Source organism: Arvicanthis niloticus, chromosome 17 (genome assembly GCF_011762505.2).
Source record: "Arvicanthis niloticus isolate mArvNil1 chromosome 17, mArvNil1.pat.X, whole genome shotgun sequence".
NCBI lineage: Eukaryota > Metazoa > Chordata > Mammalia > Rodentia > Muridae > Arvicanthis > Arvicanthis niloticus.
This window is the reverse complement of record NC_047674.1, coordinates 46,796,830-46,821,931: the sequence shown is the minus strand read 5'-3', so window position 1 is coordinate 46,821,931 and position 25,102 is coordinate 46,796,830. Positions and strand designations below refer to the sequence as shown.

The 25,102-nt window shown below is 38.7% G+C and overlaps 1 long non-coding RNA gene across 1 annotated transcript in view; it reads right to left on the bottom strand.

The window, feature by feature from the left end:
- LOC143434788 (uncharacterized) overlaps positions 1–23,905 on the bottom strand; it is a 48,534-nt gene extending 24,629 nt beyond the window's left edge. The window contains exon 1 of the long non-coding RNA XR_013104546.1: positions 23,795–23,905. This is a non-coding gene — a long non-coding RNA (uncharacterized LOC143434788). The remainder of the gene's footprint in view (positions 1–23,794) is intronic.
- Between the last annotated feature and the right edge of the window lie 1,197 nt (positions 23,906–25,102).

The window sequence follows — 25,102 nt, the reverse complement described above, 5'->3', positions numbered from 1 at the left end:
AAAGTTTTGTATCTAATGAGGCAGGAATTCCTCTGATACTTGCAGGGACTTCCAACTTAGTACCCATGTTCACAGTAAAGCAGGGTGTGCTGTGTTTGTTTCATATAAATTTCTTGATAATGATGGTTATAAACTAAGAGAAATTACAGCTAATCTAGAGTTAATCTTCAGAAAGAGACCCATAGAGTTTTGCTACTGTTTAGCATTAATTCAGGAAGATGAGGGTCAGAATAAAATAGGTCTTAATATATACAAAATTTACTGTTAAGGAGAGACATCTACTAGAAACCCCAGCTGAAGCACTCACTAGCTCTGTGGCTCCACATTTTAGTCAATTCCTTAGAGACTTTATCCCTTTGTTCTCAAAATAAGGAAGATATCTTTCTCAGGACCTGGCTATTGAATATATAGTCCTCAGATCTCTCTAGTCACTCCACACGTAAAGTTAGATATATGTATTTCCACATTGTGAATAAAACAAAAATAAAAAAGTGTGCTTATATTTCCAAGTACCAGTGTTCCTAAACGTGTTATTATGAAGTGATTATTCATAAAAAATATACTGTGGACTGTTTAAATTCTTTTCAAATGACTGTTTTATCTCAACAAATATGAACAAGCACTATTTCCTGAGATGAAAAACGCATTGTGTCTGCAAATTTACATATGTGTGTGTGTTTGTGTGTGTGTTTGATCATAAAAGAGAACACCAGCTCTTCTTTACTTTTCAAATGCCTTCAAATTTGATATTTTCAAGCGCAGAGTCAAGGAATATGCTAGCTATTTAGGGAAATTCAATACATTACTACATAAATCTCAGGTTTCCATACACTGGATTTCTTTAAATACTATATGAAACATGTGGCCTCTTAAAATAACAAAAGAGTCAAATACCAAAATGCCTTGAACTTGAAGGAAGACCAGTATTAGCTGAAGCACTGAGTTCCTGTCAGGGATTTAGAGACCATCAGGAGTACTGGATAAATTAACCTTCTTTTCTCATATGTGAGTTCTTGCATTTAGTAAGTCAGATTTTGTCTAGGTCAAGTTCCTTAGCATAACTTCACAGAATGTACAAAGGAAAGGAAAAAAAAAAATAGAAGCCTATTTTGTATTTATGCACCCAAAAAGGTCCTCAACATATTTGTTCTTTATAATTCAAATGTGCAATGCAAAACATAGCTGAAGATGATGGTTGCTATCTTCATGCAAGTTTGCTCTCCTTCATTGTCCTGAACTCTAATTTGGATGCCTGCTAAATTTGATCTTGCCATTATTTAACTGCTCGGAGCATATTTATTATGATTTTAGTGCATCAATTTGTTTCATTTCCCTTTTCAAGCCAGGCTTGAAAATCAAACCAGAATTAATTAATGTTTTAGAGATGTCAGTGTGATCAAATATGGGAAGAGAGGGGAAGTCAATAAAATCTGACAATATTTATAAATAGGGAGAAGTGGGTAAATAGTAGAGAAATAATAAAGACAGACACATCCATCCCTGTTCCATATGTTGTATATCACCTCTAGCAATTTCCCACACTGCAGTCTAAGATGGTGGTAAGCACTGGGTTTCCTCAGAGACCACAGATCTTCACTGGTTCTCACCTCTCCTTCACCAGACCACATTTAGAAAAACAGAAGCATTCAACGGCAACCAAAGGCTCACTTGGACTGCCTGTTTCTTCTCCTCCAGGCCTGATGTCTAGGCAGATTTTTTCCCTAGCCTATGGAAATGTTTTAGCATTAACTTGATAATGGTTTCTTTTCACACTCTCCTACTATAAAAGGAATTCACAGAAATTGGTGGGTGTTATCAGTGACATTTTCATGGGTGTTGAGAAATGAAGATTACAATAAATTTCACACGAAGTTCTCCAACGTATTTAGCTCACTGAGTGTTTCACATTAGGAACAGTCTAACTCTGTCAACTAAAAACATTTTAAATTTCTTTATCTTAAGCTCTAGACTCAAATCTTTATACTGATGCTGTGACCATATACTTTAACATTGGTTTTTTTTATATGCAAACTGTACATCGTACCCACTAATACCCATATGCTTGGTGGCTAATCCTAATGTCTGCATGTCATATATCCTTATAATACATAATATAAATATTTAAGTAGTAGAAATGTGTATACCAAGACACATTAGTGTTGTACATTTAAACATTTACATACTGGGTCTTCCTTTGTACAGCCAGCAGAGGTGACTGGCACACATGGTCCCTGGAGTCCCATTGTCTATATTTGGCTCCCAAATCTCAGGAGCCAGCTTCCCTGTGGAAACATTTAAGGAGGGTCCCAAAACTAACCAGGTTGGAACCTGCCCAACCACCCATCCAAGTTGGATCTGCCTACCACCCCAGCTAGTCTGCTAGGGACAGCCAGGAGAGGTGAAATGTCACATGAGATTACTGGGGCCACCATGTCTAGGTCTGATCTGACTTCCTGATCTGGAGGAGCCCTGCGGGATCCTGGGAGTGTCCTGTTCCCCTGTGGGAGCCTTTGGGGGCCTTAAAACTAACCACATTGTAACCCTGCCCCACTATCCACCCTAGTTGGATCATCCCACTACACCAGCTGCATCTGACTGGGACATAACCTGCAGAGTAGGGTCCACTCAGACTCATGAAAAAAATGAAAAATATATGTGAACATGAATACTAATCATTATAGGAACATGCACTATTGGCCCTAAGTCAATCCATTAAAACAGGGCAAGTGAGAGGGGTACCATAGCAATGGCAGCAGGGAGTTAGGAGAAGGCTTGGGTTCTGCAGATTCCATCTGATATCAGATGGGTTACACTGTCATGCAGCTGCCCAAATGCACTTCTCACTTACTTCTGTGAGATGAGTTCTGTGCCCCCCAATCTGGTGTTGAACCTCAAAATAAAACAATACAAACTGAATCTAATAGAAGAGAAAATGGGAAACAGTCTTGAATACATTGGCACAGGAGGAGAACGATGGTCATGTTTGTTTCTTTACATGTATGTTTGTAGACTATATGTTTGGAGTGCCCACAGAGGCCAGAAAAGGGTACTGGATCCTTTTGTTCTAGAGTGACAGATGATTGTTAATCATGTGAGTTCTGGAGATTGAGCTCATGTACTATTAAAGAACAGCTAATGATCTTAACCACTGAGCAGTCTTTCCAGCCCAATCTTGCACATTCAGATTCAGTTGTTTTGTCCAACATGAATGTCTCTTAAAAGATAATTTATGTACTTCTCTTTAAAGCCTGAGGGAATGCTTGTCATACCCTTACTGACTATTTAGGATATTCAGGTGGACCCAGTGTATATTGTGAGAATATAAAGCCTAAATGAATTATTGTGGAAAATCAGGAACTTCTTGAAATTTAAGATCCAGAAATTCCCATCAGGTGGAGCAAGTCTATTAGTCACTTCACAGTGGCATAAACAATAAAAACTTTATTTTCTCACAGTTCTAAAGGATGAAAGGCTAAGATCAAATATCAACATTGTTGAATTCCTATAAGTAAGGGCTCTCTATGTCACCAGTCAGATTCTTCTGGTTTCTTACACAGAGAGAGATGAGTAGGAGAGAGTAGTAATTTCATAAAGTCAGTAATCCCATCTTGAAGGTCCCATCTTTATGACATCACTGGGAACTAATTATCAACCAAATGTTCCATCTACCAAGTTCACCATCCTGAGAATGAAAGGTTCAACACCAGTTTGGGGGGCACAGAACTCATCTCACAAGAATAAGTTAGAAGTGTGTTGCCGGCGCCCGTAATCAGCTTGAAGAAGTTAAAGAAGAGTCAGCGCCCCTATTCCCTGGGCTTGGGGACTAAGGTGGTTAATATTGGTCTGTCTTTCTAGGGAAAAGTAGTGGTTTTGTTGGAACAGGGAGGATCAGCTAGGACTCATTGCATAGCCATAACCTATTGGTAGAAATCTGTATAATTAATATCAAGATGAAGGTATAATTTCTTAAATGGTACAAAATTTACTTTGATTTCAAATTTAAAGTTTTCATTGGTATGAGTTTCTTATTGATATAAAAGTGAGATGAATATTGATACTCTCATGGGCATTGTGCATGTATAACACATTTAGGAATACAAGGCTTCTTTAACTTTTTTTAACTGATTTGGGATGGTTAGCCTATGAGTTAAGGGACTATAGCAAATTCATGGCTTTGAGTTTATTGTTAGGGTGTTTTCCATATTTTATTTAGAAATAGCTGAGAGGAATTAACATACAACAGTTACCTTACATGGATAGTTGGTTTTCAAAACGTCAGAAGTCCATAGAATTGACATTACAAATATTTCTATATTAATGTTCATTTTGATTAGAGACCTGTCTGCTCCTGACAGCTTCCTGTCATGGATTCTAAGAAGAAATTGAGCATCCTTGGAGTTACACCAGTTGTGCGGTGACAGCCACTAGGCAAGAATTGCCTCTTTCCATCTACAGACAAATTACTGTCCAGAAAAGGACACACTTGCAGAATAGTCAACTAATTATATCTGCCTAGACAGAGTAATCAGCCCTTAATAATTCTGCATCACTGATGTCTGTCAGATGATTCTGAGCCAGAAGGCTGAAGATTTGATGCTCCAACGTTCGGTAGTATAGGGGCTTTCCAGGTGTTCAGCGGTCTCTATAAATTGGCTGTTTTAGAAGCTATGCTTAGTGCTTCCCATAATTTCAGTTAACTCAGTCATTCTGGATTTCTGACGGGGGTGAAGACCTATAGTCTCATAGCCAATCCTGGCTATTTACTTTGAGAGAACAGATCTGAATGGATGGTTTTCAGCTGACATTCATTCTAAAGCCAAGAAAAAAGCCAGGTTCAAAACTAAGTGCTTTATTTAGGCCAGATGACAGAGGTTCTGGTTAGTTCAACAAAATGATGGACTGGGTATTAGGACTATCTTGTACCTCACCGGTACAATTAGGAATAACTATGCTCTAATTGCATTTTGAGAGAAAAGTTTTATTTTAACAGGAAGGGTGAAGCTAGGTGATGAGAGAGAGAAAGAAAGAGAAAAAGGGGGGGGCATGGAGGCAGATGTTCATTTGTCTCCACCAGTCAAAAATAGTTTATATATCTAGGTTGGGTGTTGGGTTACACTTCTGATTGAGCATTACCAAACTTATAAAGCCTTTGATTAACATTTTTAAAAAATGTATAAACGCAAAAAGGAGGAGGGGGAATAGGATAGGCTTTCTAGGGAGGGGAAATAGGGAAAGGGGATGGCATCTGAAATGTAAATAAAATATAAAATAAATAAATAAATAAATAAATAAACAAATAAATAAACAAAAATAAATAAATAAATATTCAGAAGAAGAAGAAGAAGAAGAAGAAGAAGAAGAAGAAGAAGAAGAAGAAGAAGAGTGTTGCTGGACAGTGGTGGTGCATGCCTTTAATCCCAGCACTTGGGAAGCAGAGGCAGGCGGATTTCTGAGTTCAAGGACAGCCTGGACTACAGAGTGAGTTCCAGTACAACCAGGGCTACACAGAGAAACCCTGTCTCAAAAAAAAAACCAAACCAAAACAAACAAACAAACAAACAAAAAAGTGTGTTTGGGTAGTTGCAATATTAGATGGAATCTGCAGAACCCAAGATTTCTCCCAACTTCCTGTTGCTGTCCTGTGACATTTACTATGCCCATTTTACCTGGATAAGCCAGGGTTAATAGTGTATGTTGCTGCAATGGTTAGTATTCTTGTTCACCTTTTTCTCTCTGTATTCATGAATCTGGGGTCCTTCTAAGTTTTGGAATCTCTCACTTTGTAATTTACACTTAAGAAGCTTACTTTTCAGTTTGATAGTCTATGTCTTTTTATTGGAGAATTGAATCCACTGATATTAAGGGATATTAAGGAAAAATGATTGTTGCTTCCTGTTATTTTTTTTATTAGAGGTGGAATTATGTTTGTGTAACTATCTTCTTTTGGGGTTGTTGGAAGACTACTTTCTTGCTTTTTCTAGGTTGTAGTTTCCCTCCTTGTGTTGGAGTTTTCCATCCATTATCCTTTGAAGTGCTAGATTTGTGGGAAGATATTGTGTAAATTTGGTTTTGTCATGGAATATCTTGGTTTCTCCATCAATAGTGACTGAGAGTTTTGCTGGGTATAGTAGTCTGGGCTGGCATTTGTGATCTCTTAGGGTCTGTATAATATCAGTCCAGGATCTTCTGGCTTTTATAGTCTCTGGTGAGAAGTCAGGTGTAATTCTTATAGGTCTGCCTTTATATGTTACTTTGCCTTTTGCCCTTACTGCTTTTAGTATCTTTTCTTTGTTTTGTATATTTGATGTTTTGATTATTATGTGACAGGAGGTATTTTATCATCCTGAGTGAGGTAACCCAATCACAAAAGAACACACATGGTATTTACTCACTGATAAGTGGATATTAGCCCAAAAGCTTGAAATAGCCAAAATTCAACTCATAGACCACATGAAGCTCATGAAGAAGGAAGACCAAGTGTGGATGCCTTGGTCCTACTTGGAAACAGTGACAGAATGCTCAAGGAAGCAAATATGGAGACAAAGTGTGGGACAGAAACTCAAGGAGGGACCGTCTGGATACCATTCTACCTTGGTATCCATCCCATGTCACCAAAGATAGACGCTGATATGGATGTCAGGAAGTACATGCTGACAGGAACCTGATGTAGCTGTCTCCTGGGAAGTCTGCCAGAGTCTGACATATCTAGAGGCAGATGCTTGCAGCTACCCATTGATCTGATCAAGGGTTCCCAATGGAGAAGTTAGAGGACTGAAGGAGCTGAAAGGGTTGGTGGACCTAAGAGGAGAGTAACAGTGCCAACCCACCATAGCTCCCCAGGGTCTAAACTACCAGCCTGGCAGTACATAGGGAGGGATCCATGACTCCAGCTGTATACTTAGGGGAGGATGGCCTTGTCGGGCATGGGTGGGAGAGGAGATCCCTGGTCCCATGAAGGTAGAACACTGAGTGGAGAGGAATTCGAGGGTGAGGAGGGGGAGTGGGGGATAAGTGGGGGCACACCCTTGTGGAGGCAGGAGGAGGGGGGATGGGATAGGGGGTTCCTAGGTGGTTGGGGAATGGGATGAGGGGATAATATCTGAAATGTAAACATAATATTCAATAAAAATATGAAAAAAGCTTACTTTTCAAATATGCATGCAAATCAATACCCAGAACACTACATAGAAAGGGAAACAAGAGAAAATGTTATGGATGACTATGAAATGGTCTAATTTAAGCCCATTACCCTTGATATTTACTCAAAGTTATGACTCCTTCATGCTATACCTGTTTACATTAGATCCTATCCACAGGAAAACCCCAGCCATCTTTTAAACTGCCTTCCAAGTCTGAAATATATCTGATTTATTTTTGTAAGTTTCTCATCCTAATAATCCTAACAGGCTATTTGAAATGAGGATAAACTATCAGGCACAGCTTTCCTATGTCATATTAATATCCATTATATATCAATGTTGATTTCTTTTGACAAGATTTTTTTATTAAAAGAGTTTGAATCCTTCCAGTCTGCACCTGTCCCTGGAGCAGCCATAAGGCTTTAGCTCTGCACCCAATTGCCCAAAACCCAGAGGAGGCTGGACTCCCAGGAGTTCTAAAACTTCCAGGAGTGTAGGTGAGTAGGCCACAACTCTGCCCCCAAACAGGGAGTAATTCAGGACCTGCAGGACCCAGGAACTCCCTCAAGGCCATTGGCATGAGACCCTTCCTGTCTGCACCTGGGCCTGGAGCAGCCATAAGGCTTCAGCTGTGCACCCAATTCCCTAAAATCCAGAGGAGGCTGGACTACCCGGATCTCTAACACATAAGAACACAGAATAATAGGATCATAGGATCTCAGGAGCTTGGCCACACCAGGATTTCAGGATCCCAGAAGCATCCTGACTCCCAAGAGCTATCACAACCAGGGTCTCAGGATCACAGGATCACAGAGACAGCTGGACTTTGAGGAGTTCTGACACAACCAAGATAACAGGACAGACAGGCTCCAGTCAGAGATAGTGAGTGAAGGTAGCACTAGAAATAACCAGATGGTGAAATGCAAGCACAAGAACATAAGCAACAGAAACCAAGGTTACTTGACATCATCAGACCCGTGTTCTCCCACCATAGCAAGACCTGAATACCCGATGATACCAGAAAAGCAAGATTCAGATATAAAATCACTTCTCATGATAATGATAGAACACTTTAAGAAGGACATAAATAAAGTCTTCAAAGAAATACAAGAGAAGCCCTCCTCCAGTCTGAGGCCTGCGGGTGAGTGCACCCCAGATTCTGCCAGACACATTCTGGGGGATCCATAGAACCCATAGCCAGCTCTAGCACGCCCCTTCCGCTGCTCGCCCCTCCTCGGGTCTGAGGCCTGCGGGTGAGTGCACCCCGGATTCCGCCAGACACATTCTGGGGGATCCACAGATCCCGCAACCAGCTTTAGGTAGGAAAACCCACATACTACCCTGAGCTCATAGCTGGGTGCCCTGAGTGCTCAGAATCCAGCAGATACCCCTCCCCCCCCCCCGCACCCATGCTGGCTAGCACCCCCCTTTTGCCCATCTCCCGGGTCTGAGGCCCGGACCAGACCTCTACCAGGTCTGCAGTTGTGTGGACCCCGGATCCTGCCTGAGACATACTGGAAGGTCCACTCAACCCAGAGCCACAGAGGAACAACTGAACTCAGAGTGTCAGACAACATATCCTGAGATATACAAGAGGAGACACTGCACCCAGAACAGCAGACATCTAGCTGGACTGCTACCTTGGAGGCACCATACCCTGAGGCATCCTAGAGATACCACTGTAATCAGGGCAGCTGGAAAAAATCACAGAGACATCTGGACTCCTAGAAGACCAAACACAAGCGAGACAACTGGAAAGACAGGCTTCAATCAGAGACAGAAGTACAGGTAGCACTAGAATTAACCAGATGGCAAAAGGCAGGCACAAGAACGTAAGCAACAGAAACCAAAGTTACATGGCATCATCAGAACCCAGTTCCCCCATCATAGCAAGCCCTGAACACCCCATCACACCAGAAAAGCAGGAATCAGAATTAAAATCACTTCTCATGATGATGATAGAGGACTTTAAGAAAGACATAAATAACACTCTCAAAGAACAGATAGAAACCCTTAGAGAGGAAACACAAAAATCCCTTAAGGAATTGCAAGAAAATGCAACCAAACAGGAGAAGAAATTAAACAAAACCATGCAGGATCTAAAAATGGAAGTAGAAACAATAAAGAAATCACAAAGGGAGAACACCCTGGAGATAGAAAACTTAAAAAAACGATCAGGAGTCATAGACCCAAGTATTACCAACAGAATACAAGAGATGGAAGAGAGAATCTCATGTGCAGAAGATACCATGGAAAACATTGACACAACTGTCAAAGAAAATGCAAAATACAAAAAGCTACTAACCCAAAATATACAAGAAATCCAAGACACAATGAGAAGGCCAAACCTAAGGATAATAGGAATAGATGAGGGGGAAGACCCCCAACTTAAAGGACCAGTAAATATCCTCAACAAAATTATAGAGGAAAACTTCCCTAACCTAAAGAAAGAGATGTCCATAAATATACAAGAAGCCTACAGAACTCCAAATAGTTTAGACCAGAAAAGAAATACTTCCCGCCACATAATAGTCAAAACATCAAATGTACAAAACAAAGAAAAAATACTAACAGCAGTAAGGGAAAAAGGCAAAGTAACATATAAAGGCAGACCTATAAGAATTACACCAGACTTCTCACCAGAGACCATAAAAGCCAGAAGATCCTGGACCAATATCATACAGACCATAAAAGAACATAAATGTCAGCCCAGACTACTATACCCAGCAAAACTGTCAATCATTATTGATGAAGAAACCAAAATATTCCATGACAAATCCAAATTTACACAGTATCTCAACACAAACCCAGCACTTCAAAGGATAATTGGTGGAAAACTCCATCACAAGGAGGGAAACTACAACCTAGAAAAAGCAGGAAAGTAATCTTCCAAAAACTGTAAAAGAAGGTAGCTACACAAACATATCTCCACTGCCAATAACAAAAATAACAGGAAACAACACTCATTTTTTCCTTAATATCTCTTAATATCAATGGACTCAATTCTCCAGTAAAAAGACATAGACTATCAGACCGGATACATAAACAGGATCCAACATTTTGCTGCATACAGGAAACGCACCTTTGTGAAAAAGACAGACACTACCTCAGAGTAAAAGATTGGAAAACAATCTTCCAAGCAAATGGTCCCAAGAAACAAGCTGGAGTAGCGATTCTAATATCAAATAAAATCAGTTTTCAACCAGAAGTAATCAAAAAAGATAAAGAAGGACACTTCATATTCATGAAAGGAAAAATGTACCAAGAGGAACTTGCAATTCTCAACATCTATGCCCCAAATTTAAGGGCACCCACATACATAAAAGACACTTTACTAAAACTTAAAGCATACATTGCACCCTACACAATAATAGTGGGAGATTTCAACACCCCACTCTCAGCTATGGACAGATCATGGAAACAGAAACTAAATCGAGACACAATGAAACTAACAGAAGTTATGAACCAATTGGACTTAACTGACATCTATAGAACATTTCATCCTAAAACAAAAGAATATACCTTCTTCTCAGCACCTCATGGTACCTTCTCGAAAATAGACCATATAATTGGTCACAAAACAGGCCTCAACAGATACAAAAAGATTGAAATAATCCCCAGTACCTTATCAGACCACCATGGATTAAGACTTGTCTTTGACATGGACAAAAACAACAGAAAACCGACATTCACTTGGCAACTGAACAATGCTCAACTCAATGATGACTTGGTCAAGGAAGAAATTAAGAAAGAAATTAAAGACTTTTTAGATTTAAATGAAAATGAGGACACATCATATCAAAACATGTGGGACTCATTGAAAGCAGTACTAAGAGGAAAAATCATAGCTCTAAGTGCTCACAAAAAGAAAGTAGAAAGAGCATACATTAACAACTTGACAGCAAACCTGAAAGCATTAGAACAAAAAGAAGGTAGTATACCCAAGAGGAGTAGACGGCAGGAAATAATCAAACTCAGGGCTGAAATCAACCAAGTCGAAACAAAAAGAACTATACAAAATATCAACAAAACCAGGAGCTGGTTCTTCGAGAAAATCAACAAGATAGACAAACCCTTAGCGAGACTAACCAAAGGTCACAGAGACAGCATTCAAATTAATAAAATCAGAACTGAAAAGGGAGACATAACAACAGAAACAGAGGAAATTAAAAAAATTATCAGATCCTACTACAAAGGAATTAGAAAATTAGAAAATCTGGAGGAAATGGACAATTTTCTAGATAGATACCAGGTACCAAAGTTAAACGAGGAGCAGATAAACCATCTAAACAGTCCCATAATGCCTAAAGAAATAGACACAGTCATTAAAAATCTTCCCACCAAAAAATGTCCGGGGCCAGATGGTTTCAGTGCAGAATTCTTTCAGACCTTCAAGGAAGACCTAATACCAATCCTCTTCAAGCTATTCCATCGAATAGAAACAGAAGGAACACTACCCAATTCATTCTATGAAGCTACCATTACACTATTACCTAAACCACAGAAAGACCCAACAAAGAAAGAGAACTACAGACCAATCTCTCTTATGAATATTGATGCAAAAATACTCAATAAAATTCTCGCAAACCGAATCCAACAACACATCAAAACAATTATCCATCAAGATCAAGTAGGCTTTATCCCAGGAATGCAGGGATGGTTCAATATTCGGAAATCCATCAATGTAATCCACTACATAAATAAACTCAAAGAGAAAAACCACATGGTCATCTCACTAGACACTGAGAAAGCATTTGACAAAATTCAACATCCCTTCATGTTAAAAGTCTTGGAAAGATCAGGAATACAAGGCCCATATCTAAACATAGTAAAAGCAATATACAGCAAGCCAGTAGCCAACATCAAACTAAATGGAGAGAAACTTGAAGCAATCCCACTAAGATCAGGGACTAGGCAAGGATGCCCACTCTCACCTTACCTATTCAATATAGTACTGGAAGTCCTAGCTAGAGCAATTAGACAACAAAAGGAAGTCAAAGGGATACAGATAGGAAAGGAAGAAGTCAAAATTTCACTATTTGCAGATGATATGATAGTATACTTAAGTGAACCTAAAACTTCCACCAGAGAACTCCTAAACCTGATAAACAACTTTAGCAATGTGGCTGGATATAAAATCAACTCAAACAAATCAGTAGCCTTCCTCTATTCAAAGGATAAACAGGCAGAGAAAGAAATCAGGGAAATGACACCTTTCACAATAGCCACGAATAAAATAAATTATCTTGGAGTGAATCTAACAAAGCAAGTGAAAGATCTGTATGACAAGAACCTCAAGTCTCTGAAGAAAGAAATTGAAGAAGATCTCAGAAGATGGAAAGATCTCCCATGCTCCTGGATTGGCAGGATTAATTTAGTAAAAATGGCTATCCTGCCAAAAGCAATCTACAGATTCAATGCAATACCCATCAAAATTCCAAATCAATTCTTCATAGAGATAGAAAGAGCAATTTACAAATTCATTTGGAATAACAAAAAACCTAGGATAGCGAGAACTATTCTCAACAATAAAGGAACCTCTGGGGGAATCACCATTCCGGACCTCAAACTGTACTACAGAGCAGTAGTGATAAAAACTGCTTGGTATTGGTACAGAGACAGACAGGACGATCAATGGAACAGAATTGAAGACCCAGAAATGAACCCCCATACCTATGGTCACTTGATCTTTGACAAGGGAGCTAAATTCATCCAGTGGAAAAAGGACAGCATTTTCAACAAGTGGTGCTGGCTCAACTGGAGGCCAACATGTAGAAGAATGCAAATTAATCCATTCTTATCCCCTTGCACAAAGCTCAACTCCAAGTGGATAAAGGACCTTCACATAAAGCCAGGTACACTGAAACTATTAGAAGAGAAGTTGGGGAAGACCCTCGAATACCTAGGCACAGAGGAAAAGTTCCTGAACAGAACACCAATGGCTTATGCTCTAAGATCAAGAATCGACAAATGGGACCTCATCAAATTGCAAAGCTTCTGTAAGGCAAAGGACACTGTCAACAAGACAAAACGGCAACCAACAGATTGGGAAAAGATCATTACCAATCCTACATCCGATAGGGGGCTAATATCGAATATTTACAAAGAACTCAAGAAATTAGATGCCAAACAACAAAATAACCCCATTAAAAAATGGGGTACAGAGCTAAACAAAGAATTCTCAACTGAGGAAACTCGAATGGCCGAGAAGCACCTTAAGAAATGCTCAACATCCTTAGTCATCAGGGAAATGCAAATCAAAACAACACTGAGATACCACCTCACACCAGTCAGAATGGCTAAGATCAAAAACTCAGGTGATAGTAGATGCTGGCGAGGATGTGAAGAAAGAGGAACACTCCTGCATTGTTGGTGGGGTTGCAAGCTGGTACAACCACTTTGGAAGTCAGTCTGGCGGTTCCTCAGAAAATTGGACATAGCACTACCTGAGGACCCAGCTATACCACTTCTGGGCATATACCCAGAAAATGCCCCAACAAATAACAAAGACATATGCTCCACTATGTTCATAGCAGCCCTATTTATAATTGCCAGAAGCTGGAAAGAACCCAGATGCCCTTCAACAGAGGAATGGATACAAAAAATGTGGTACATTTACACAATGGAATATTACTCAGCTATTAAAAATAATGAATTCGAGAAATTCTTAGGTAAATGGATGGAACTAGAAAATATCATCCTGAGTAAGGTAACCCAATCACAAAAGAACACACATGGTATTTATTCACTGATAAGCGGAGATTAGCCCAAAAATTTGAAACAACAAAGATTCAACTACCAGACGACATGAAGCTCATGAAGAAGAAAGAACAAGTGAGGATGCCTAGGTCTTTCTTAGAAGGAGTAACTAAATACCCAAGGGAGCAAATATGGAGACAAAGTGTGGGTCAGAATCTGAAGGGGGGGTTGTAGGGAGACCATTCCATCTGGGTATTCATTCCATGGGCAGTCATCAAAAATAGACGCTGATAGGGATGTCAGGATGGGAAAGCTGACAGCAGCCTGATAAGGCTGTCTCCTTATAGGTCTCCCAGAGTCTGACATACCCAGAGACAGATACCCACAGCTATCCATTAATCCAATCAAAGGTTCCCAATGGAGGAGCTAGAGAGTAAATTGAAGGAACCTGAAGGGCTGGTGGCCCGGTGAGGAGAGCAATAATACCAACCAGCCAGAGCTCCCCAGGGTCTAAACCACCAGCCTAGGAGCACATATAGAGAGACACATGACTCCAGCAGTATATGTAGGGGAGGATGGCCTTGTTGGACATAGGTGGGAGACAAGGTCAATGGTACCTTGAAGGCTGAGCACTGGGGGGGGGGGGGTGGCGGGGGGAATCTGAGGGTGGGGAGGGGGCTGGGGGTAGGTGGATAAACACCTTCATAGAAGCAGGAGGAGGGGGGATGGGATAAGGGGTTCCTGGGTGGTGGGGGAAATATGGTATGGGGATAAAATTTGAAATGTAAATATTATATCCAATAAAAGAGGGGAAAAAATAGAAAAGCGAGTAGAACCAACAATCTTAATAAAATGTCAGCCCTCTTAAAAAAAAAAAAAAACTATCCTGATACTAAAATTTGTTTTGAGAATTGTATATTGCAGAATGATCAGCCTTGGTGTATCTACTCAACAAGCAAGCTGGGCAGACATGCTCAAACCTCTGAGGTCCGGGAATTCCATCTGGAGGCAGCGAAGACACAGCATCAGAGGATTGTCAATGTGCTCTCCCCCCAACTCCTCTTCTAATATCTCAACGCCCATAATCAGCTTGAAGAAGCTAATGAAGAGTCAGCGCCCCTATTCCCTGGGCTAGGGGACTAAGGTGGTAAATGTTGGGCTGTCTCTCTAGGGAAAAGTAGTGGTTTTGTCAGAATAGAGAGAATTAGCTAGGGTTTATTGCATAGCCATAACCTATTAGTAGAAATCTGTATAATTAATATCAAGATGAAGATATAAATTCTTAAATGGCACCAATTTACTTTGTTTACAAATTTTAAGGTTTTCATTGGCATGAGCTTCTTAATGATATAAGAGTGAGACAAATATTGCTACTCTCATAGGCATTGTACCAGTATAACACATTTAGGAATACAAAGCTTAGACCCAGTCCTTCTTTAACTCTTTTTAACTGATTTGAGATGGTCAGCCTGTGAGTTAAGGGACTATAGCAAATTCATGACTTGGAGTTTATTATAAGGGTATTCTCTATGTTTTATGTAGAAATAGCTGAGTGGAGTTAACAGGCAACAGTCCAGATTACCTTACATGGATAGCTGGCTTTCAAAACATCAGAAATCCTTAGAATTGACATGACAAACATTTTAGTATTAATGTTCATTTTCATTAGAGACCTGTCTGCTCCAGACAGCTTCCTATGTTAAATTCTAAGAAGAAATTGAGCATCCTTGGAGTTACTCCAGTTGTGGTGAGACAGCCACTAGGCAAGAATTGCCACTTTCCTTCTACAGACAAATTACTGTCCAGAAAAGGACACACTTGCAGAATAGTCGACTGATTATATCTGCCTAGACAGAGTAATCAGCCCTTAATAATTCTGCAGCACTAAGGTCTGTCAGAAGATCCTGGACCAGAAGGCAGAAGAACAGATGCTCCAACGTTTTGAAGTAGAGCGAGTGTCCAGGTGGTCAGAGGTCTCTATAAATTGGCTAAATTTTAGAAACTACAATTTGTGCTTCCCACAATCATAGTTAACTCAGTCATTCTGGATTTCTGATGGGGTTGAAAACAAATAGCTATTGACCTTAAGAGAAAAGATTTGAGTGGATGGTCGTCAGCTGACATTCATCCTAAAGCCAGGTTCAGAACTAAATGTTCTAGTTAGAATAGATGACAGAGGAGCTGGTTAGTCAACAAAAGGACGGACTGGGTATTAGGACTATCCTGTACCTCACTGGTACAAATTGGCATAATTATGCTCTAATTGTATTTTGAGAGAAAAGTTTCATTTTAACAGGAAGGGTGATGTGTAGGAGGAGATAAGGTAGGAGGAGTACTGAGAGGAAGAAAAGGAGTAAGAAGAGGAGAAGAAGAAGGAGAGGAGAAGCTAGGTGATGAAAGAGAGAAAGAGGAGGGAGACAGGGAGGCAGATATTCATGTATCTCCACCAGTCAAAGATAGTTGTTATATCTAGGTTGGTCAGTGGGTTACACCTCTGATTGAACAATTCCAAACTTATAAAGCCTATGATTAACATTCTTTTTAAAAAAATGTATAAATGCAAAAAGGAAAAGGGGGCATGGGATATGGGTTTCCTAAGGGGGTGGGGGGGAATGGGGATAGGGGATGCCATCTGAAGTGTAAATAAAATATCTAATAAAAAAAAAAAAAGAAATACAAGAGAACACATGTAAACAGGCAAAAGCCCTTAAAGGGGAAACACAAAAATACCTTAAAGAATTACAAGAAAACACAACCAAACAGGTGAAGGAATTGAACAAAGTGATATAGGACATAAAAATAGAAGTAGAAACAATAAAGAAATCACAAAGGTAGATTACCCAGGAGATAGAAAACCTAGGAAAGAGATCAGGAGACATGGGTGCAAGCATCACTAACAGAATACAAGAGGAAAAGAGAATCTCAGGTTCAGAAGATACCATAGAAAACAGTGACACAACGGGCAAAGAAGAAAAAAAAAAAAAAAAACCCTAACCCAAAACATCCAGGAAATACAGGACACGATGAGAAGACCAAAGGATTATAAGTGATTATAAGTGAAGATACCCAAATTAAAAAGCCAGTAAATATCTTCAACAAAATTATAGAAGAAAACTTCCCTAACCTTTGAAAGAGATGACTATCAACATACAAGAAGCCTACAGAATTCCAAATAGACTAGATCAGAAAAGAAATTTCCCCTGTCACATAATAATCAAAACACCAAATGCACAAACAAAAAAAAAAAAGAATATTAAAAGGAGTAAGGGAAAAGGGTAAAGTAACATATAAAAGCAGACCTATTCGAATTACACCAGAACTTCCCATTATATGACTATAAAAGCCAGAAGATTCTGAACAGATGACATACAGACCCTACGAGAACACAAATGCCAGCCCAGGCTACTATACCCAGCAAAACTCTCAATTACCATAGATGGAGAAAGCAAGATATTCCATGACAAAACCAAATTCACACAATATCTTTCCACAAATCCAGCCCTATAAAAGATAATAGAGGGAACCCACCAACACAAGGAAGGAAATTATACCCTAGAAAAATCAAGAAAGTCATCTTCTAACAAATCCAAAAGAAAATAGCCACACAAACATAACTCCAACTTTAATAACAAAAATAGCAGGAAGCAACAATCACTTCTCCTTAATATCTTTTAACAACAATGGACTCAATTCTCCAATAAAAACACATAGACTAATGGACTGGATACGTAAACAGGACCCAACATTTTGCTGTGTACAGGAAACATACCTCAGTGACAAAGACACTACCTCAGAATAAATAGCTGAAAAACAAGTTTTTCAAGCAAATGGTCCCAAGAAACAAGCTGAAGTAGCCAATCTAATATTGAATAAAATTGACTTTCAACCAGAAGTTATCAAGAAAGTTGAGAATAGACACTTCGTACTCATCAAAGGAAGAATCAACCAAGATAAAATCTCAGTTCTGAACATCTATGCACCAAATGCAGGGGCACCCACATTCATAAAAGAAACTTTATTAAAACTCAAAGCACACATTGCATCTCACACAATAATAGTGGGAGACTTCAACACCCCACTCTCAACAATGGACAGATCATGGAAACAGAAAGTAAACAGAGACACAGTAAAACTAAGAGAAGTTATAAACCAAATGGATTTAGCAGATATTTATAGAAATTTCATCCAAAAACAAAAGAATGTATCTTCTTCTCAGCACCTCATAGTACCATCTCCAAAACTGACCACATAATTGGTCACAAAACAGGCCTAAACATATAAAAGAAAATTGAAATGATCCCATGCATCCTATCAGATCACCACAAACTAAGGCTAGTCTTCAATGATGATAAAATCAATGGGAAGTCCACATACAAGTGGAAACTGAACAATGCTCTACTCAATGATAACTTGGTCAAGGACAAAATAAAGAAAGAAATTAAAGACTTTTTAGAGCCTAATGAAAATGAGGGCACATCATACCAAAACTTTGTGTTGGACATATGAAAGCAGTTTTAAGAGGAAATCTCATGGCTCTAAGTGCCTACAAAACAAAAACAAACTGAAGTGAGCATACACTAGCAGCTTGACAGCACACGTGAAAGCTCTAGAACAAAAAGAAGCAAATGTACCCAAGAAGGGTAAACTGTAGGAAATAATCAAACTCAGGGCTAAAATCAAGTGGAAACAAAAAGAACTATACAAAGAATCAACAAAACTAGGAGCTGGTTCTTTGAGAAAATCAACAAGATAGATAAAACCTTAGCCAGGCTAACCAGAGAGCAGAAAGACAGTATTCAAATTAATAAAATCGGAACTGAAAAGGGAGACATGACAACAGAAACACTAAGGAAATTCAAGCAACATTCTTTCTCAGAAAGTGTGTCTTAAGTCAGAATCTATATCCTCTGCAATGTGGATATTAACATTAAGAGGTCTTGTCTTTTATGCCAATCCTAATGATATCATGCAGAAGGGCATTCCAGTAGCAAATTACAAAAAAAAAAAAAAAAGTTAAAAAAAAAGTAAAAACAAAATGGCAGCAGACACTACAAATACTGACCTAAGATGAAAACCTTTGAAACAGAGTTTCAGCTATCCATAAAAGCGTTTACTTAAATATAATATACTTTGTTTTTTAAATTCTATTAAAACTACTTTTACAAATAAGAGTTTTCTTTCAAACATTGACACATTTTTCTCATTGGAATTGGTGAAGAGAACTTTCTAAGAAGTGAATGAGTGAAGACTTTGAATGGGTGGGCAACTCAGAAATTGGCTGCAATGAAGCAAATTACAATAACTTCAATAACAGGTTTATTACCAGATGAACAAAAATAATAAGTTGTTCTCTGCCTTATTAATCAGTATTGTATGTACATAAGAGAACATATTGTGAAATTCTACACAAAAAGACAAATTGAACTGTTTTCCTTAGTAAGTCAGTTATACATCTCACATGCTTTTTTCCCCCCCACCCTGTTAAATATCTACTCCTGCCCCTGTCATTTCACATCTGGTATTCTAAAAACCCATTCCTTACCACCTGTCTTAGCATTCTCTTCAATCTGTCCAAAATGTTACAGCTAAAAATCATCTTTCAAATATCTTCTTTAACTATGTCACTTTTTTCCTAAAGAACACTTTTCAGTGTTATCTTAGGTTTTAAAGCAACATTTTAGTTATGTCTTGTCAGCTTTCGATAAAATGACTTGACCTAAAAGCAAATGTGTTTAATTTTTTTTTTCATAGATAACAATTCATTGGGCAAGGCAAATTAAAACAAATCAAACTAACAATATATTGTGCATATTCATATCTTTTGAAACAAATCGAAGAATGGCTGGTGAAATGAATCAGTATATAATGAGACACAGCACCAATCCTGATGACCTGAGTTTGATTGCCAGGACTCACAGGGTAAAAACAGAACTAATGTATGCAACTTGTCCTATGACCTCAACAAGGACTTTGTGGCATACAAGCACCTACCTGCATAAATACAAGTGCAACATAGTAAGTAAATAAATCAACAAATAAATATAATAACATTTTCTATAAACTTTTATCTCATTTATTGGTTGCCTTCTACCCTCTGTTAAATGTTATTCTTATTTTAAGCTGAAAAAAAGTCACAGTGTGCAAGCACTTTGGAAGACAATTTGTCAGTTTTTCAGGAAATTGGGAATAGTTCTAACGTAATACCTAGCTACACCACTCCTGGGCATACACGCATAAGGTGCTTGACAACACAAAAAGAACAATTGTTCCACTATGTAATAGCCAGAAATTATTATAAAAAACCTTGATGTCCCTCAACTGAAGAATGGATACAGAAAATGTGGTATCAGAAACGATGACATCATGAAATTTCTGGCAAAAAATATGGGACTAGAAAATACCATCCTGAGTGAGGTAACCTGGTGATAAACAGGGAGCAGAATGTAAGGCACTGTCCAGCCAATGACTGACCCAGTTTGAGTCTCATGCCATGAGAGAGAGTCAACCCCTGACACTTAATAATATTCTGCTATGCTTACAGACAGGAGCCTAGCATAACTGCCATTTGAGTGGCTAAACCCAGGAGCTTATGAAAACAGATGCAGAGACCCACAGACAAACATTAGGTGTATCTTGGGGGATATTGTGAAGAAGAGAAGGATTTAAAGAACCAGAAATGTTAAGGACTCCACAATAAAACCTACTGAATCAACTATCCTGGGCACATGGATGCTCACAGAGACTGAACCACCAATCAGAGAGTATGAATGAGATAAACCTAGTCCCCCTACACATACATAAGAGATATCCAGCTTGTTCCTCGTGTGAGACCTCTAACAGCAGAAGCAGGAGCTATCTCTGTTACCTGCCTTTGGATCCCTTGCCTCTAACTAAACAGTTTTGCCTATTCTCAATAGAGAAGATGTACCCAGTCTTCCTATTCCTTGGTATCAAGGTGGGTTGATATTCATTGTAGGCTTCCTCTTCTCTGAGGAGAAAGGGAGTGGGTATAGGGGGAAGTGAGGAGAGAGGGAGGGAGGCACAGCTGTGATTGGGATGTAAAATAAATTAATTAATTAATGAAAAGGAAAGGGAAGGGAAAGGAAGGGAAGGGGAGGGGAGGGGAGGGGCAGGGGAGGGGAGGGGAGGGGAGGGGAGGGGAAGGAAAGGAAAGAAGGAAAGGAAAGGAAAGAAAAGGAAAGGAAAGGAAAGGAAAGGAAAGGAAAGGAAAGGAAAGGAAAGGAAAGGAAAGGAAAGGAAAGGAAAGGAGACACAGTTTGACAATCTGAAAGAAAATTATTCAGGATAGAAATGATCACCAGAATTACTCTCCTCAATAATTAGTACTGTGCATTTTCCAGTAAGATATAATGGTGTTCTGAACATACTACAAATACCATAAAACCAGCTGAGCTATATTTTTCTAGTACATCTCACACTGAGCCCAGGAAATTAAATAAATCAATATTATTAATTTTCTCAGGAATGTATCATTCTTTATTAGAACTAATGATTAGGACACAGGGAGTCTGCTAGACATTATGTAAGTATTATGACATAGAAATATTTATTTCTTGAATTTAATATCCTGGCTACAGCCTTTCTTCCATATCCCATTCTTTTGTCTCACCTGCAAACACAGAGCAATCTCTCCCTGGATACAAGCTAGAACTATGACTAAAATCAGGTAGGTGATTTTCTTTCTTCCCACCCTTCAGTCTAATTTCCCCAGTCCTATGCCCAGCTTTGTAGCTGACCAACTGCTATGCCCGTTCCTTCTTCTCTACCCACATTCTGAAGAGACTAGGCGTATTCTCTTAGAATCTTCCTTCCTCATCCCATCCTTTGAGCTCAGCACCGACGTCCAAGGTATTCTCTCCCTGGAAATCTGCTGGTCAAACTGGACAATAAATCAAATAAATGATCTTCACTATCCTTCCCATCCTCTAATACCAATTCCCCAGACTTATTTTCAGCTTTGTAGCAAAATACCTACAGGGGTATGTCTCCCCTTTCTTCTTCCATTCTCTAAGGAATCCACAAATCCTTATGAAAAAAAATAGATATTTTTTCACTTCTGTGGACTCTTACAGCTTCCATCTTTCTAACACATCTCAATATCTGCTTGTCAGCTCCCAATACCTAAGAACAAGATCTACCTGAGACCTCCAGTAGCCACAACTGACAAGGACTCAAAAGTAGTTTCTACAAGACAGTGCACATCTACCATATGTTCCTAAGTTCAGAGAAGGCAAATGAAACCAAGCAAGAAAACATCCATCCAACAATGACACTACCAGATGTCAATACCTTGAATTCAATTGTCCAAAACACAAATGCCTAGATACTAACATAAAAACACACACAATAAAAGCCACAATAATATGTGTCTACTTGAGCCTGCAACCATACAAGACTATAATCTGAGAACTGCAACATAGCTGAAGCAAAATTTAAGGACTTCAAACTATTATGAATATGCTCAGAGACCAAGAACATGTGAAGAAGATATGAATTAAAAAATCACATCAAAAGGATATAAATAAACTCATTAATGAAATTTATGAAAGCATAAACACTGGGATGATATGAAAAAACTGCTCAAGAGATAAAAATGTGAAAATGGAATTAATATAGAACTAATTTTCTTTATGAACTTAGACGCAAAATGTCTCAATAAAATACTTGCAAACCAAACTTAAGAACGCATAAAAAATATTATGGTCAAATATTATGGAAGGCTTCATCCCAGGAGTTCAGGGATGGCTCAACATATGTTAATTGGTAAATGTAATCTACCAAATAAAGGAACAGAAATACAAAAATCACATGATCATATGAACTCTTAGCTCCTCTAGCCTCCAGATCTGCCTGCAGGATGCCATGCTTCCCAACATGACTAGAGCAGACTAAACCTCTAAAACTGTAAGCCAGCCCCAGTGAAATGTTTTCCCTTTTGAAGAGTCGCCATGGTAATGCTGTCGTTTCACAACATTAACCCACACACTAATACAAAAATCGATATTAGGAACTGGGATGTTGCTGTGATAGACCTGACTATGCTATTGTTTGGAGAAATATGGATTTTGGAACATTAAGTTAGGAAAGCAGTGAAATGTGTTAAGTTCTGCCTAATGAGTCATACCAGTAGAAGCAATGGAAGACAATGGTGATGAAAAATTCATACTATCAAAGCCATGCAATTTATTCTTATGCAATGTAACAACAAATACAGTTTTGTTTAAAATGTATGATGCAAGAATTTGGTAGAGCCTTTCTTGATAAATGAGCATAAAATCAATCTTTGATTATGAAAACTCCATTCTACCCATTTCTCATTACCTAAATGCACACTAAATAATATGATCTGAATAATAAGATTAGATAGAGGATTTTCCAAGTGTGGTTTTAAGGAGTCTAATTTTTGATGGGCTCAATATCCATTTGGAACATATGGGTTCATTATTTTAATCCAAATTTGTCTTTTTCGAGTTTAAATAAATTGGCTTTGAAACATGAATTTAGAAAGGCAAAAAAGACTAATTAAAGAGCATCCTAAGATTTCTCGCCCCTGGAGAAACATATGGATGTTATTTAAAATCAATTCAGGGAGAAAAAGAAAAAGACAGGTTGAAATTTCTTAAGTCAGGCATGTCTTTGCAGTACCACACACAGTGTGATTATCTGATGTGCCTCAGATGTAAATCACTCTAACAATACATTCACTGGCTAGAGGCTGTCAGCAAATAAATGGAGTTTTTAAGAAGGCACTGGAAAGTTCCCAGGTCCAAGTAACTGGGAATACTCAAGAATAGGGAAAAACAAACAGTAACAATGTAGAATTTAGCCAAAAATCCAACGAGTACCTTCTGCAGTGAGAAATCCTATCATTTACACCATTAAAGTCTCGACCAACCCCCCCCTTCTTACTATATACATCACTACAATCTACATACCTGCTTCATCCCAAAGTTATTATGCTGAACTCCAGATGATAGTGCTATGAAATGAAGGAGAATTTCGGGGAGCAATTAGGTCCTCAGGTCAGAGTTTTCACGAACAATATTAGGGTCTCTGTAAAAAGAGAGGGTGGTTTATTTTCCTCTCTAATACATGGAACACAGTGCAAAAACATAAGTCTATGAGGATGGCAAGTCATTGCCACGGATGCTGCCTCATACTAATGTTGGCATCCATAGCCTTTCTAACAGAATAAATGCATTTCTCCTTTTTTTATAATGCCCAGGGTGTATATCATTCATCTAGAATAGCCTAAAGAGACTCAAACAATCATAGTGAGTACTTATGACAACATCCAGAAGGTCTCACGGCTCATAATAGTGCTTGCTTTTGATTGGAGATTCTTGTTGAGTAAGAGGATAATCTTACTGTGATCTCTGTTTATATATGAGAAGTGATGTAAATGCTGCAATAATCTCTTAATGAAAAATATTAAAATCCATATTAACGTTTGAAACTGTCTTAAAAATCTCCCTCCCCCCAAGTTCTTTGCCTCTTTTGCTCCAATTTTGCTCAGATTTGTGTTCTCTCAGATTTCCATAAAGCGCATCCTCCCATAACATTTAATGCCACCTGCTAATATATTAGAAGCTGAGTATTTCTGTATGTCATTTGATTCAGTTTATGCAAATTGATCATGACATCTTCAAGGCAGTGCTGGTTGGAACATCATAGTTTTCCTCTCCCACCAAAGTATTTTGGAAGTAGATGCTCTGAAATGATATAGTGACTCCATACTCATCATGAGACAGGAGTCTACCCTTCCATTACAGTATCAAGGGTATCTCATAAACTAAGGTGGCTGCAAAAACTCCAACCATTCACACTTGCAAACTACTAACCTGGAAAAAATGAAATGTCCAGAATAATGTTTGTTCCTTCCCTTTTGTATATGTATTGTAAACCATATACAAAACTTTTAGGTTAAAAGGGCAAGCATGGGCTAGAGGGATGGCTTAGCACATAAAAGTGCTTGCTGTGCAATCATGAGGGCTGACTTCTCATTCCAGCACCCAAATAACAAGCAGGACATCCAATACAAATAGCTCTATCCATGGGAGATCCAGCAGCTATTTCTGCCCTTCGTGGGTTTATACATGCACATACGACATGATATACACATGTGCACATGTATACTCACAATATACAGGAAGTACAGACATAAATAAAATAAGGCACATAATTAAGAAGTCTTCACCTGCATTTTATTTGTTAGTCATAATTAAGTAACCCAGTTCCCCCTA